Source organism: Anas platyrhynchos, chromosome 4, assembly GCF_047663525.1.
Source record: "Anas platyrhynchos isolate ZD024472 breed Pekin duck chromosome 4, IASCAAS_PekinDuck_T2T, whole genome shotgun sequence".
Lineage (NCBI taxonomy): Eukaryota > Metazoa > Chordata > Aves > Anseriformes > Anatidae > Anas > Anas platyrhynchos.
In genome coordinates, this window is record NC_092590.1 from 18,082,514 (window position 1) to 18,099,168 (window position 16,655).

Sequence of the window (16,655 nt, forward strand, 5' to 3'; positions counted from 1 at the left end):
AAGATTTAGAGTCCACTTTAAGAGTACATGCAGGACAAGAGCTAGACAACATCATAATCTTTGGCTGCTTTTCTACTGTGAGGCTTGGCTGGAATTAGAAGCTGCTGCAGTGTTGCAAAAATAGAAGCTACACGGTAGAATAACAGCTATGAAGTACATGGCTCATCACGTATTTTTCCTGAAAACGACCGTACTTCAACACTGCCATTGCATCTGATGCAATCATCCTGTTTATGACACTCATTAAGTCCTCTTTTGTGTGGCATTACTCACTTTCTGAAAGATACAAGTCTTCCAAAAAAAAAACCACCTCCTTCACTGGTTTCAGGGGATTAGAGGGAGGAGGTTCTCATGGATGGGAGCTCATCCTGAAGTAGTCAGCTAGCTCCCACTTGACTACTCCTTTTACTCAACTTTTGGGTTTGAGTGGAGGGAATAGATGAAAACACAATTATATTTGGGAGGAAACAGAAATGAATACACCATGTTTCGGGAAAACTGCCTGCATTGTTTCTAATTATGCAGGCTGTCTTTCAGCACACAGTTGATAGTTTGAAGTCCCAGGGCAAGAAGAAATCATGTCGTATAAGCTCAACTCAACTCTTCCTGCAGTTTTCATTGCTGAGCCATGAGAGCAGTGCTCTGAGCTTTGACAGACTAACCAGGGTGCTTTCAGAAGAAGAAAACATGCACAAAGGGTGACTTTCTGCCTTCTGTCGTTAGGGTGCCTCTCCAAAAGACTGGCTTCCCTGCAGGATGGCACACAAGGCAGTTTGGCTGCAAGACAAGCTCAGGCCAGCACATCCCCTCACAGTCAGTTGATCAGTTGGGACATTTGGGAAGTCCTTTCTAAGCTTCTTTTCTCAGTAGCTTCTTAGACACTGAACTAGAGTCTCAAGGCAAATGAAGTGTTTACCAGTCAGTGTGTGATTCATTCAGAAGCGCTCTTGAACCCATTCGAGAAGAGATGCGTTGTGAGAACAAGTACTGCCAGACATGTCCAAGCCAAGTGCATTTCCAACTATGACTTAGTTGCTAACAACCAAATCTTTCCCTCCACACTGCAGGATGCTTAGAAAAGATAGCCGGTAGTTATAACTTTAAAGTATGCGGATGCCCTTCCTCTTTGCAATTCATCCAGAGCTCGTCTAAAACAGGTGTTAGCCATTGCAGAGTACAAAAATCTAGAAGTCTGCATGAATTTTAATATAGCGAGACCATAACGCGCACACACACACACACCAACAGTCCAGAAAAACACGTGGCAACATTCACGGCAAAACTACCAGCAGTATACACAAGCATCAACCTCCCAGTCCCCTTATCCTAGCAGTTAGGTGTTGCTGGGCTGGCTCTTCTGTGTCTTTCTTCAAGCTGAAGTCACCAACAGCATGCAGCTTTAGGCTTATGCTGATGCCTGCATCCTGCACTGCCTTCAATTGCTGCTGAAGGTGTAGCACTGCCAAATCCAACGTGACAGATCCACCAAGGGGACATCCTGGATGGTCCAGTATGTCTCAGAGACATTATATACCAATATGAGGACATACATATCAAACCTGAAGGGGCCCTGCTCTTCCCAACGCAGGGACAGGAACCTCCATTACACTGGCAGGGTAACACACTTCAAGTATTCTCCCTGAAATGTGAGCACAACTGGAAGAAAATTGATTTCCAGACACGATCGGGTAGGAAAATGCTGTTTATACCCTAAATAATCTGGGATCCTTACACAGAGAGTAGCCTGTGGGGCACAAAGTTTTATATTTGCAACAAAACTAAAAGCTTTTGCCTAGCATTTACAGCACTCATTTCTATTTCCCTGTCTGACCAACTCCAGTGGTTTTTGAAAGAAACAGTCCTACACCAAGCACCTTTGAGAGTCCTATCTTTAAGCACACCATCTTGCCTTGAAGGCTACCCATCTTTATCCCATATGTTGACAGTTTTACAAGGGATAAGTGTAGTGAGGCAGTCCTAACAAGAATCTGAGGCTAAGGAGAGATGAGGTCTAACAGTCAAGCCACCACACATCAGCAAGCTATCACTTATCTGCTAAACTGTATTCACTAGCAAAGTGCCAGTTGTAGGGTAACCTGAACTTACTTCCAGCTGATTTGTAATACATTAAGCTAATATAAATTTTGCTCTTCACTGCGATGCGACAGATGCAGGCATGCAGTCAACATGACTCAGCTGAGCTGGTACCGTGTTGAACAACAGTGATCCAAAGGTCACCCCTTTTTCTGGCATTCTCAACAATCCTTCCTGTAACACTGGGGTGTGGCACCTTCGTGGCATTACCTATATTTCATCCCCTTTCCTTATCTTGGAAGGAAACTCACTAAGAAAAAGTCAGAAAAGAACCTAGGAAACGTGTTAACCATCTACCCTTCCTTTGCTCTCCCCTCCACGTCCTTTATCTCAGTGGTCATCCTTACAAATAGCCTCGGGACTAGTTTACCTAAATTGCATGCAACTTCTCCTAATTGATGTTGGAAAGAGTGAAGAGGTGGAGCTGCTGTTGTAACACCAAGAGGCAGTCTGTCACTAGCCACAAGATTCAAGATAAAAACCTAACAGGCAGAGTTCTCCCACACACTGCCAAGGCCAGACAAAAACCTAAGTATAATCAGTTAGAGGAAATATGCGCTGATGTTACTACAATTGTAAATTTCGCCAATTGCACAGAAAACTTAATTGTGTGATGAGTAAAGACATTTATAGCACTTAAGCTGATAGATCTTCATCAGACATTCTTAATTATTTAGTAAAACAGAGCAGGCTGCTTTAACCAAAACCTGGGGATGAAGCCCGTGGTACAGACCATGGACTGACCTCAACCCCCTTTCCCCTGTGCTGTCTGGGGAGCCACAGAAAATGGGGGATGGAGAGAAAGTCTTTTATAGCTTGCTTTTAGTTCCTCACTGCTCTGGTCTGTTAATAATGGGCAATAAATTATATTAATAGTATCCCAGAATGGTTTGGATTGGAAGGGACCTTAAGGACCATCTGCTTCCAAGAATTTATCATGGGCACGGATGCCTTCCCACCAGACCAGGTTGCCCAAAGCCCCATCCAGCCTGGCCTTGAGCACCCCCAGGGATGGGGCATCCACAGCTTCTCTGGGCAGCCTGTGCCAGTGCCTCAGCACCCTCTGAGTAAAGAATTTCTTCCTACTGTCTAACCTAAAACTACTCTTTTCATTAATATCCCTTTGTCTTAAACTAATCTCCCTGCACTGTGTCTGTTTTTCTGGTAATTGGTGAGTGATCTCCCTGTCCTTATCTCAACCCTTGAGCCCTTTTCCTCATATTTCCTCCCCACATTCCTTTGAGGATAGGGAGTGAAAGAGTGGTCTGGTAGAGTTTAGTTAGCCATCAGTGTGTGAAAACATCATAGTCCTTTAAATGGCAGATACAAGCATGCTTTGGTTGGAAAGTGCTTCATGGGAACCTAGACTGAGACCACCAAAAACCTTAATCAGCTTCTTCTATATGAAAGGAAAAAACAGAAAGAGTTTGCTGCTTGCAACGACATGCTCCTGAGGCGTGATATATATACTTAATAACAAAGGTTATTTTCATCCTTTTCAGTTCTCCATTCTCTTTCAAGAAAGCCCAAGTCAAACAAGGCAAATCTTCCCAGCTCTGCAGGAAGCAGGACAGTGAAACACAGCAAGAGGAACACCTGAGTCCCCTTCTTTACCCTGCAGTCCCAGTTTCACCACTTACATCTTTAGTGACCCACCTCTCTCCCCAGCTCGCAAAAGAACTCAGAAATGGAGAAACCCAGCCAAGATTTGCTTATTTTCTCTGGCTTACATGTATGTTTATCTGTCCTTAGCCACTCACGCTTGGTATTAAACCCTGAACACACACACATGCCCTACAAAGTACTGAGAGGTTACCTTTGCTACTGACAGCTCAGCCTTAATGTTGATCAGCAGTAGCTTAGAGCAGGAAGGAGATTTTTTCTTCCTCCTTGCTCTGAGCATCTTACACGTAAGGTAGAAAATGCTTTCACAAGAGCAAAAAGCAGTTCGGACATATTGTCAAGCTCATCTGCACCTAAAGGAAGATACGAACATTTTCCTTCCTGACACAACAGACGTCGGGCAGTTTTCTTGCTCAAATTCTCCAGTGCCACACCAGCCACAATCTTCCTGTTTCCTTCAAGAGTCACCCCTGCCTCTGGCACACAGGTTATCACCAGAAACTCCCTCCACGCCCCTATGAAGCAACCGAGGTTGTCCATGGCTAATTTTTACACTAGTTTTCCAGCAAGGATGCTGCAAAACTGCCCGAGAGGCTCAGTCAATTTGTGTTTACTCCTACTAAAGAAGGAAACAGGAAAGAAGTGACAAAAAGTGCTGGAGGCAGCCCCCTATCCCTATGAACACTTTTCCAGACTTGACACTGGGACTGTACAAGACAGAGCACGTACCTGTGAGCATGCAGAAGTCTCCCTAGGCAGCTACTTGTACCTAAACCAAACCAGCTTAAAATGCAGCAGTGGCTCAATAAAAGCAGCAGATACTTGCAGATTCTCAAGTTAACAACTTATTCCCTCCGCCTCCTGGGCAGCTCCGTGAGCCTCTGCTGAGCTTAAGCGGGTCAGACATCTTCCAGGATGCAGCTCAGCTGAATTAAAGCTGCCTGCAGAACATCTGCCACACATCAGCTCCTGTGAAAGACAACAGCATGGGCCTCTGGGTCTATCTATACCTGCTGGGAGAGGCTAGGAATAACAGCTAGATGTCCTAAACACTTGTAAGAAACATGAAAATTGTTTAAGGTCCCCATGCTGGAAGCCTGGAACAAGTTTATTCTCCTTGACAAAAACAGAAACAAGGGGGAAAGAGCACACAAAGAGCAGAAGAAGGGAGGCTGTTCGGACAACGCCCTCCAAGAAGCTGGAGACGTATCCATACGTAGATGACAAAGAACAAACTCTGGTCCATAAAAAGCAAACACAACAAAGGCTCAGGTAAAGTACCAAAGAAAAAAATATAATCAAGACAGGCTGAATGATACATCCTCTTCCAGCATGTCAGAACAGGAAGCCCATAGGACCAACTGACGATCAGACTATTGAGGTATTCACAGGAAATGCACTCTGAACAAAAAATTAAGTTATTCATGCCAGCCTGGGAAAGTTCCTGCTGTGGAACATCCATTACTAATTGCTACGGTCAGATAATATTTGTGCAAACATTCAAACAGAACTTCAAAGGGGATCAGCAGGGAGGAGAGGACAGAAACTTCTTCTCCTGAAGACTGAGGCTTGTGAAGGCAGCCAGGAGGGAACTTTACTAGATTAAAACTTCATCTGGTTCTCAAGATGCTACTTCTGCTCATGCAAGGCAGCTGGCCACTTAAACAGAGACCATTGTCACATGGTGGTAAAAACAAGAGCAGGAGTGGGACTGGCATGAAGATTTCTGGCAGCGTTCTTGGCTAAAGTCAAGCAGAAAGAGGATGAAAAACCAAAGGCCTGGAAACATTTCTAAGCACTTATAGTCAGAGCAAGCTGGGCCTTACTCTTCTCCACCTTCTTGAAAAAAAGGGAAGCGCCTTCTCTCAAATTTTTCCTCTAAAATTGTGACACACAGAGTTATCACACTGGAGAAGGGCTGCGGGGAAAACCATACTCATTCCACTAGGTTGGAAACTGCCCTGATCTAGGCAATTCTTTGGCATCTCACCTTTCCCCAGACCACTGAAGATGCTCAACCTATTGCAGTACGTGCAGCTAGAGACCTGCCAGGTCTGGAGTGGGGCTGGGATTCCCACCTGGATCTTAGAGGTCAGCATGAAAACAGCGTTAACCATGTATGCAGCCTAACAGTCTCATTCCTGGCATCATTCAGAAGAGCTAGTAACGACCAAAGGATTATTTGTCTCATTTGTATTTTCAACTTGTGCCCCAAAATGAACATAACAAACATGAATGCTCACTGTAACACTAGCTGTGTTGAAAAACCCAAACCAGGTTACCTGTTTATTTCCTTGAATCTTTCTAGAGGGCAATTACAGAGCTGCAGTGTGACAGAATCACTGTCTCTGGTTTTAAATGACTGAACCATTTAGACTGAGTTTACCTCAAACCCATCCCTCTTTGTATTAAGAGAAGACATGAAAAGAAATCATGTTTGGGTCCAGAAAGCAAGTAACTGAATACAGGGGGTTACAACATGAAACTAAAATACCTTTATCTGAAATACCAAACATTCCCCTTTGTATCCATGTACCAGTGAGAACTATTCCCTGATCATCTGCAGACCAGGGTTAAGTTCCAGCACTTGGAAAATTATTAGATTACAGAAATACTACAAGCTTTTAGTGAAATGAAGAATAATGAGTGTAAAGTGGATTCTTCCATTTTATACAATTACTGCCTTCCTGTAGGATATGAAGGTGACAAACAACTTCTTAGTATTTGCAAAAAGTAACAGGGCAATTCTGGGCTGCCACCAGACCTCTTGCAACAGGAGGAAACTTGCCTCAAGCTGTGGTCACACTGCAGCAGCTCTCAGCATGTTCCAGAGGAATCAGCAAACGTATCATAAAAAGAAGGATCTCCCTGGGAATGACATAACCCCCTTCACAACGGAACTGGCTGCTAAAACAAAAACTACAAACCGTAATAGTTAAATATGGACCACTGTAACACAACCAGCTTGCACCCAGATGACTGCATTACAAGCTGTAGAGGAAAAGTGGAAGAACAAGCAACAAGCGTGTCCTTGTAGTATCTCCTGCAGGGAGACTTCACGACTTCAGAAATGACCTGATCATTAGACTGTACCCACTTCTAGTATTTCCATTTTAATTTTGAACGAGGATTGAGGCAGCAGTTCTGGTTTCGGCTCAGATCTTGTATCATCCTATATGGGATGGTAAAAAATATCACAGCCTGGTTTCTTTCTATCGGCAGGAGACTTAGACAATTACAATTTCTTTGTATGTGTTCTCGACAGCTTGAGCCCACCACACAGCATTAAAAAATTAATAAAAGGGAGATGACATTTACATCTGAACCAAGAGAAAGGCTAGAGTTTGAACTCAACTTTTCTAGACACCAGGGAACCCTCATGAGCGAGCTGATCAACGGCACAGCCAGCACCGCTAACCAAAAGCCAGCCAGATGAAGATCCACAAACTCAGTTCCCTCAGTCTCGCTGTGCACAGATGGTGTTTTGAGGAGGCAGCAAAGATGCTGACCTTGTCTCTCTGTGAGCAGTGCTAGCCATCTGGACACGCAGACAGCAGGAGCTAGGACAGAGAAGGCAGGTGAGCTATTCCGTATCAGCTAAAGCCTCCGATCCAAGAATTAAGCAAAAAAAAAAAAAAAAGCCCTAGCTTGCTAATCCACACAGTATCCAGTACCCAGCTTCTGATTAGGATGAAAGCCAAGTCTGATCCTCCACACATGAGCAGAAGGGAAGGCCATCATAGAGCACCACTCCTTGCCAGCAGGTTCTCAAGAAGCCAGCCTCTACGCACCCCGGGCCAGCTGGGCAGCCAAGCATCATGCCCACGTGCTGTCTGCTGCCATCTGTGACAGGGCTCACCCAAAGAGATGGCCTCCCTAGCTGCCTGTGGTGAGACAGCTCCCATGTAATGAGCTCCCCAGAAACCAAAGAGGCTTTTGAACTCAAAAAGACAGGTTTTATTAGAACTTCAATTCACTTTTTAAGCAGGAAAAAAAAATAATCAAACTGTCTGTGCAAAGCAACAGAATCTGCTTGGTAACACAGAAAATCAGTATCTTTCACAAACAATCCCACAAACACTGTTGAACAGCTGAGCCATAAAATAAGCTCCACGTTCTCCCAGAAAAGGGACAGCTGAGAACCAACGGGTCCCCAAAAGCCATGAATGCCCACTCCAAGGGGGGGGGACAGCCATCATCTAACCTTCCAAGGTGAGGTGACAACACGGATCAGCAAGCAACTCTGAGGGTTCCTGGCTTCATCAGTGTCACAGCCTCTTCTGGGCTTGAGACCAGGACATAGTTATAAGCAAAACATCTGGTGGCCACATCTTAAAATTATAGACATTACAAGCAAGACAAGTGGAACCCATACAGTTGAACTGAGCAGCTCAGACACTTGTGATGAAGTTTTCTGATAATGTTTCTGTCTTTAACAGCAGCTTAAAAAAAACAACAACAAAAAAACAACTACTGAATTTAAGTAAAATTATAGAAGCCTTAAAATGGACGTGATCTAGCATTATCAGAATGACCTCAAGGAAAAACATTTTTCTCCCAGTTTATTTTTGCAGTTCTTTGTCAAGATCCATTTTCAAGATTTTATCTAACACATTCGAAGCAACTTTAATATTCAAGGAGGCCATAATTAAAGTAATTAACCTATCATATACACATGATTAATATATCAACTTCAAAACTCTGCAGAAGAACCTAAAACTAACATGTTGTTACACGATGTGAGTTTAAAGAACTTCAAAAGCAGCAGTTAGTGGCCCATAAAATAAAATGAGGCAATTAAAACAATTTAACTCATTGTTGGTACTACTGCCGTGAAGAATGTACTTGGTATGGAGTTTATTTTCTTCACAGCAGCCTGTATGGTGCCATGGTTTTGATTTGTTATCAAAACAGCGTTGATAATACTTTATCAACATTTATTTTAGCTATTGCTGAACAGTATTTGAACAGCATCAAGGCCTCCTGCGACCCACTCTGCTCTTCCAGCTCTCCAAGAGCAGGAGAATTCTGGAGTACACCTGGAGCGCTGCGCTCAGCACCCAGCACAAGGCTGTGGACCTGGTGGAGTGAGCCCAGAGGAGGGCCACGAGGATGCTCAGAGGGCTGGAGCACCTCGCCCTCATCCCACTTTGAGGGAACAAGAGAGCAGCTGGCAGGTGATTAGTTGCTGGCCAGAGTCGTCATCTCCCACAAGACAAAATTACCCCTCACAAAAAAAAGGAAGTGGTGATCAGGCAGGTCAATTTAGAAAATAATTTTAGCACAACTAATGGCACCAAAAAGAAAAACTACAGTGAATCAAAAGTTTGTTATAGTAGGTAAGGATTGCAAGAGCTGACAGAGAACAAAAAGAACATGTATTTCTTCTATTTCATCAGAATCCAGCTAGATGAAAAGTTTCTAAACTACTGGGAAAAGGATAAAGCAAATAAAGTGAGTGCAGTAACACTACAGCTTTTCTGTTCCTAATCTCAGAAAGCAGTTGCAAAGATTCTCATGCTTTTGTTAATTGTTTTCAGGAAAATGAAGAAAGGATTTCTGAAGAAAGGAGCCAGAACTGGAAGCACCACACAAAAAAAAATTCATGTTCATGTGGGACCTGTGGTCCATGTCTGCGGGTCCAAGACCCGCAAATGCATCCTAAAAAAAGGCTCCATTTGTCTGCTTGTTTCTGACAGGATCTGTGACCCAACGGTGCTGACAAATTTAAAGAAAAACCCTGCAGATTACATTAGGACTATGTATTATGAGTCATCTGAATAATTGCACATCAAGCTGTGCCTGGAAAAAAAACAACTCAGCATGGAAGAATTTCTACACCTGGGTCAGGTAAGGTGAACTGGCTTTGCTGACTTGCTTTGCAGCAGAGCTTTTCAGTGCCTCGCAGAGAGCCAGATGGCAGAGGAAGAGCAGAAAGGAGAGAGAGGACAAATGACAGTTCACAATGCAACTGCAGTGAGCTGCAGAAGCAGCTTAAGTCTAAAAACCAAGGCTGAGAGGAAAGGACAAGCAATTCATCAAATGCATCCATAGGGACCTGTATGAAGGTGTTTAATGAGTAAATGCTCCCAGAAAGCTACAGAGACAAGTTCTTAAACTTCCCTGGAGTGAATCCTCCATTGCCTCCATCTCCAGCCTCTTCTATTCTGTTTCACTGTGGGCTTCCACAATACCTCCTTTCCAAGACAAGCCCAAGGAGTTACAGAGAGACATCTGGTGCTCCTATTTGCTGCTCAAACAGGAGAGACCTTTCTTGAACCCAATTCACGGACATTTTCCCCAAGATGAACAATTTCTTAGTTTCACCTCTGTCAATGCTATACTGAAACCTTCTACACAAAATCAAAGCTTCAAACACAGTCTTGTCAATACTGCAATCCTGATCACTAATTCATAGCCTAATGCTTTCCTTCCACCATTCTACCACTTCATTTACTGTAGACAAATTACTCCCTGGTAATTTTTGCCTAACCGTAAATGTTAAAGAAAATAGACTAAGCACTAAAATATGAACCCCATACATTCTAAAACCTGAAGGTGATGAAATGTCCACCCTCACGGTATCTAAGCACTTAAAATAATTGTCCAACACATTCTTTCAAGCTTTAGTTGCAGATATTCTGTAACTTCTGTAAACAAACTAGGAATACGTGAACTGTTGCTGATCACACCTGTGGTGGGGGAGTAATCAGATGACCCATCAACATCCTCTCAGCCCTGCTTTATATAGCTCTACTGTTCATCTAGGCAACGCCACAGCTTTGCTACTGACTCAAGATTCTGAGTATCTGATGAAGGTGACACTGGTAAGTGCTTGATAAGCAAACTTGCTCAGGAAAAAATAAACAAAACAAAACAATCGAAATAGGACATATTGAACAAATTTAAACTCCAGTGCAATGAAGCACCAGTATTTCATTGGTCCTCCAAACAGAAAAGCATTGTGGTTTAAAAATAGGGTGTGATACCAGATAACTGCAGTGATTCACCTGGAAGCCAAGGAGAGTACAAAAGCAAGAGACAAGTTAAAACCTGCACTGAAATCAGAACACAGCGTCACAGCCTCAACAGCTCTTCTGGTGCTGGAATGAAAGGTTAAGAAGAGGGCAACCTGGCCTTCATGGGAACAGATCACGGGAGAAGCTATGTCCATCACAGAAGCAAAACCCACCACAAATACAAATGGCCATCACCAGTTCACCTACCGATGATGCACACCGTAGCCATTTGCAAACAAATACAGTAAGCCTGTGTAAATTATCAGGGCTTTAGTAATGTGAATGGACACTTGAATTCACAGCAATCTGACCACAGAGACTGCAAAGGCACAAGGGAACAACACTGGGACCAAAGGAATTTCCTGCCGTGGTAGGACACAGATATGACCCAACTTTGCCTGTTGTCTACATGCTGATAGGCACAGAATGAGACGGTAAATGTTTATGGAACTGCTCACGTCTGTTAACTCTTCCAATTATGCCCCTTTTTCAGGAACTACATAGAGCTTTGTTTCCATTCTGCAGGGGATCACGTTTTGGTGGTCAAGAAATGGATGCATTATAACCTCTAACTAGAACTGTTTAGTATGCTGGTATTTTTGGTTTTACAATTCCCAGATTAATTGCATTTTTTTTTCAGCTGCTTCATGCCCTTTGATTCCTCTCAGATACTCTCCCTACCAGTCAAGACCTCTGAGCAGCTGCTACTTTGAACCTGCTTTCTTAAGAGAAAGAGCATTGATACAGTCAGTGTCTGCCAATAAAGCCAGCAAGCTCTGAAGTTTTAAGAATTTAAATTTAAATGGGGGGGGGGAGGAGGAGGCAGAGAGGAAAAAAGGCTACCACCACCCCTACTGAGACAGACCTTTATGCTCACACCTTGTTAGAAACCAGAAGTTCCCTACAAAACGGAGAGAAAAATGGGTTTCACTTTGGTTAGGTTTGCCAGAGAACTACTTATTAACAGGAAAAAAAAAAAAAAAAGAAAAAAAAACATGAAAAAACCTACACACAAGCTTCCTTCATTCTCTAAGTAGGACTTTTCAGCAACATTATCCCGATGATTATATTCAATCCTAAATCACACTTTCAACCCCAAACAACTCCTCACAGCCAGAAACTAAGCGGGAGATGCTCAGAACCAGCAGCACGCAGAAGCCCTTGCTGTTCTTAGCTCCAACAGCAGGAGCTGAGCCTTCTGGAAAAGGTGACCTTTCCAATCTGGCACCTAAGCAGCACACAGCGCTGCCTCTCTTGTAATTCTAGTCTGAAAGCCTGTGCTGCCAGAAAGGAAAACTCTGCACTTTGTCCTCAGACACGACAAAAGGGGGGAAAAATACACTGGCAGAAGACAGCAAAACTTGACATGACTTCTCTCCATCATGTGTTACTGAAAGGTATCTGCCCATCACGTACAGTTTTAAACCGTGCTGCTGCCAATGGGCGTGAATACTTTTTGTGCAGAGAACAGGATGCTATTTTTGTGACCAAAAATTCCACCAGGATGCTATTCATCTATTTTGGGCTAAGTTAAGGCAGGGCCATCTAGCTAATGATAGGGTCTATCGCAGTACCATGAAGAAAACTGGTCTTGTCGAGCCTGTTCTTTAACCCCGTCTAATTGGGCTAGACAGTTTGTACCACACAAAATAATTGTTCACACACTTCCAGCGAGGTGACAACTAAGAAGAGAGCTGTACTTTTCAGCAACTGTAAGCTGTGGCAGACAGAGGGGAGTGAGCAGAGAATACCAAATACATTCCTCACCCCGTCAGTGCAGCATAGCATATAAATTGAGCTCCCAGTACAGAGCTCACGGGCAATATAAAGCTAACTGTAACATGATTCAGCAAGAAGGACAAGGCCATGCTTAATTTCAAGTATCTGATAAGGACTTCATGGCTTCCATAATACGTGATCAGGAGCTATAATAGTTCTGTAAATACCCTGCTGAACTCAGGCCAAGCAAGGGCAAATGTCATAATCACATCTGAGAACTACATCTGAGGGATGACCTTAAGTGCAGCCTTGCACGCTTCTCCTGTTGCCCAGGGAAACAGACACAGCACAAGAAGCAAAACCTTACCACTAACAATTATCACCCAGAACAAATCCTGCCATCTCCAGACGTGGTCTAGGCTAGGCCAAGACACATTTCCATGCCACCGATCCACATCGAGTCCCTCATTTCCTTTCCTCTAACCATAATCACTGTGGACCACATCCCTGCAACACAAAGTAATTCGCGTTGGTCTAGAATCAAAACACGCACCGAACATGACATGCTGCCACCTTCTGATTCAGGAGGGCATTGACCCAGAAAACCCACAAAGCTGCACCAAGCTGCAGGTGGACTGAGTGCATCTAAGCACTCACTGCTGCGATAAAGGAACCATCATCAGTGTTCATCTCACATTCTGAAAAAGTTACCCAGGAAAGAAAAATAAAACTTTTTTCTTCCCCCCGATTAGCAATTTGAATCAGGTCAGTGAGGACTCTTGGAAAGCTGGGGGCAGCACAACTGAACACAAGGGATGGAAAAGAGAAGAGAGGGTTACCCCATGCCAAAACAGAAGAGCACTGATTGGCCTCAGCTCTATCACCTAAACTTACTTTAAGGGATGTGAAAAGGCAAATGATGGAAAAACGGAGTCCACTCTTTGCCATGGAAGTGCTCAGACAAGGGAAAATGGCAGCGATGACTATGAAATGCAAATTCTTAGTGACACTCCACAAAGCCAAAGCAAACACACTCAGTTTTTGCCTAAGTGACTGTTCAACTCTCCAGCATCTCTCTGTCCCACGAGTGCCTCCCAAAGCATAAAGCGTGTTTAATCAGGAAAAAAAAGTGCCCCCTCTTTGAAACCCAGTGCAAACAAGTATCTCCCTTACCACTGTCAGCCTGAGAATCACACTATCCAGGGGGGTAGGTGGGAGAAGGAGGAAGAAGAACCTTAAGGGGAATAAAACAGCACTGAATGAGGAACACACACACAAATATGAGCAACACTGGGGAAAAGCAGCCCAACTCATATCGTTCAAGAGACAGGAAAAAACTTCTTGGCTTCTAAGAACTTTAGTTTCCCTTTTTCCCCCTTCCCCCCTCCATCTTCTGTCATTAGCTTACTAATTGAAAACATTTTTGGAGTAATACTTTCAGGGAGTTTCCTGTTTATCAGTAATAGCACAGTGAGCCAATAAACTCGGTGGCCTGAAGTACTCGGCCTTGGCATACAGTCAGGCCAGCATACAGTAATTACCTCGTAAACAGGAAGCATGCCACTTACTGCCAGTGCACCCAGGCGCAGGAACAAGAGGCACACAGAAACTCTACTTCTATGCTGGCAACTCCTGCAGCCTACGGAAGGTGCAAATCAGAAATTAAAACAAATGCAAATAATATTTCATGGCTATATATGCCAGCAGGTGTTTGCCAGCACCCTCTGAAGCTTTCTTGAAAAATCACAACTTTCTTTTTACTGAAAACGTCTTTCATGGGCTGACACAGCCAAAATAGTTTCAAGCATTGCCTAAAAGCCTTTCTAAACTTACTCTGCATAACGAGATTAGAGCAAGGTAGGGGAAATTTTTGTTATAACCTACGTCTGACTGCTGCAGAGCTGCAGGCAGATCATAAGGGTTAGCATGCACACAGTCTGAAAGGTACCAGACTTTACACTAATGATATACGTGGTAACGTTATCCAAACGTATGGGTATGTCAGAAAACATACGTACCATGATCCAGCTACACGAATGGCTCTCTGCTGACTGGTGTCATATCTGCATGAGTATGCCTTTTGAAAAGAGCAGGAGTCGCAACAAGTCTTGTCCTGCAACCTGGAATACAAATTCTTAATCAATGGATTTTAATCCAGCTCAGATAAGATAGCCTACTTGAAAAAAATCCCACCCTCCTCTTGCTTCTCTAGTTTCAAGTTATACAGGCTATGACAGGCCTGTGAACAAATCATTCTCAAAAAACATACTTCTTCAACAATCAGCAACAATCCCTACTCAATCCCCTGGAAGACAGCAAAAGGCCTGCACACAAAAGCGGCCCCAGATCTCATCTCTGACCTAGGACATGGATTATTCTTAGTCACCGTAGCTGCTCCTCAAACGTCGCCTATCTCTGATGAATGTCTTCAGAGAATGCCCATCAGCAGTCGCTTGCAAAAAGACATGGGCAGACGGATCAACACCGAGAAGGGAGTTTAAAAGGAAAACTCACAGGGTCTTAACCTGGTTCTGTAGGGCTCTCTGCAGACACCAAGGGAATTCTTCTACATTCCTCTTAGAATAGGTTTGGGCAACGCAAAGCAATTATCTGTTCCTCAGAATAAATGGATATCTACAAATCCCCACCACAGCAAGAACTCTTTTAGTCTTAGAAACCCACCACCAAGCTCAGTACCCCTTTTTTCCTCCCTTTTCTGTTGGGATATGGGAAGCCGCAGCTACAAGCTGCTTCCGTGCACCACGGAGTCTCTCTTGCCCTATTAATTTTCAAACAAATGCTCATTGATAACAGAACTGCAAGGTGGCTGAGGTTGGAAGGAATCTCTGGATACAGTTTAGTTTTGTCCTCCTATTCAAATGATTATCATGGTGAGAGTTGGCCAAAGCCATTACACCCTCAAGAAATATTTCAGCAGCTATCCTCCCTTGCAGACTTGTATTTTGCTTCAAAAACACACTACAGAAAAGGTGCTAGACTTATGCCACCAGTATTTGAATTCCACACCACACTGAAAGCCTGAAACCCACCAACAGGGCTATGCCTGGATAACAGCACAGCCTTCTCCAAGGCTATCTGGGTACTTCTGCACGATTCAAAGCGAAGGATGCAAACCACAGCTCCTTCTGACTAAGCACCCTTCCAGTTAACTCACTTCAATGGTACCATCTAGTGGATTACACACAGCCTGACAGTTTTTTTGGTTAGTTATCTCTCACAGCTTTCGTAGACAGAAATTAAGCCAAAAACTGCTAACGCGATACCACGTGGTAATTCCTAGTAAAATGAGAGAAAGCAGGTATTGCTCAGGGACACAGCACACCAAGTAAATCTGTCGTGTACATTCCAGCTGCTGAAAGGCACTTCACAAGCTGCTTACCTAACTGATGAGACAGATACAAGCGCACACAAGAACTGCTCTGCATTCTTTGACTACGGAATCAAGAAGTGAGTGTCAGCAAAACTACGAGGGTCAAGTCCTGCATATTTCACAAGACGCAATTCCAGAGAAAGCATGAAGACTCACAGGTGAGTAAGTGTTGAATCAGTTAGAGCACTACAGAAGAAAAAACCTCCATTCAGATCAGGAAGCCACTACAAATCTGAGGAACACATACCTTTCCGTCTCCTGTAGCAGCACAGTCACCTCAGAAATTTCATTCCTTTCACCTAATTCTAGCTTCTATCATCTCACTGAAGAAGTACTGTAGTTTTTCAGTGAATGTTTTTATCCTCTATTTGGGATTTGCATTGATAGCTCTGAAGCAAGGTGGACAATCCCGACCGATGTCAGAGGACACATTTTGTACTCTACCCTCCATCACAGAAAAGGAAATGTGTTCTTTCCTGACATTTTAGGTGGACTAAACAACAGGCAGGGGTCTGACCAGACATTTTTACTAACCTGTCCGCCCTGCAAGAGTACGTAAACACAACAAAGATCCCAAGAGAAACAACTTGGAGCTACATTGCTCTGGCAGTCAAGGCATTGAGAGACTGGCTACACCCATCAGACTGCACTAGCACAGACCTGCAGCCTGAAATATAAAAACTATCACTCAGTCTACAGCAGGCATCACCACGCAACCCAACCTCCTGAGCACATAAAATTTGAGCGCATGGTTGAGCTTTTAAAATACTAACGAGCTCTCTGTTAATTGTGAGTTACACACAGCTGTA

At 43.7% G+C, this 16,655-nt stretch overlaps 1 protein-coding gene across 3 annotated transcripts in view; it reads right to left on the bottom strand.

The window, feature by feature from the left end:
- TMPRSS11E (transmembrane serine protease 11E) overlaps positions 1 to 16,529 on the bottom strand; it is a 49,877-nt gene extending 33,348 nt beyond the window's left edge. The window contains exons 1-4 of one of the 3 annotated variants that reach the window (XM_072037120.1): positions 16,381 to 16,529; positions 14,474 to 14,575; positions 14,024 to 14,094; positions 13,629 to 13,689 (exon numbers count right to left, since the gene is read on the bottom strand). The gene's annotated coding sequence lies outside the window, so the exon portion shown is untranslated. Of the gene's footprint in view, positions 1 to 13,628; positions 13,690 to 13,996; positions 14,095 to 14,473; positions 14,576 to 16,380 lie in introns of all 3 variants that reach the window. The other 2 variants (XM_072037119.1, XM_072037121.1) reach the window with 2 other exon arrangements.
- Between the last annotated feature and the right edge of the window lie 126 nt (positions 16,530 to 16,655).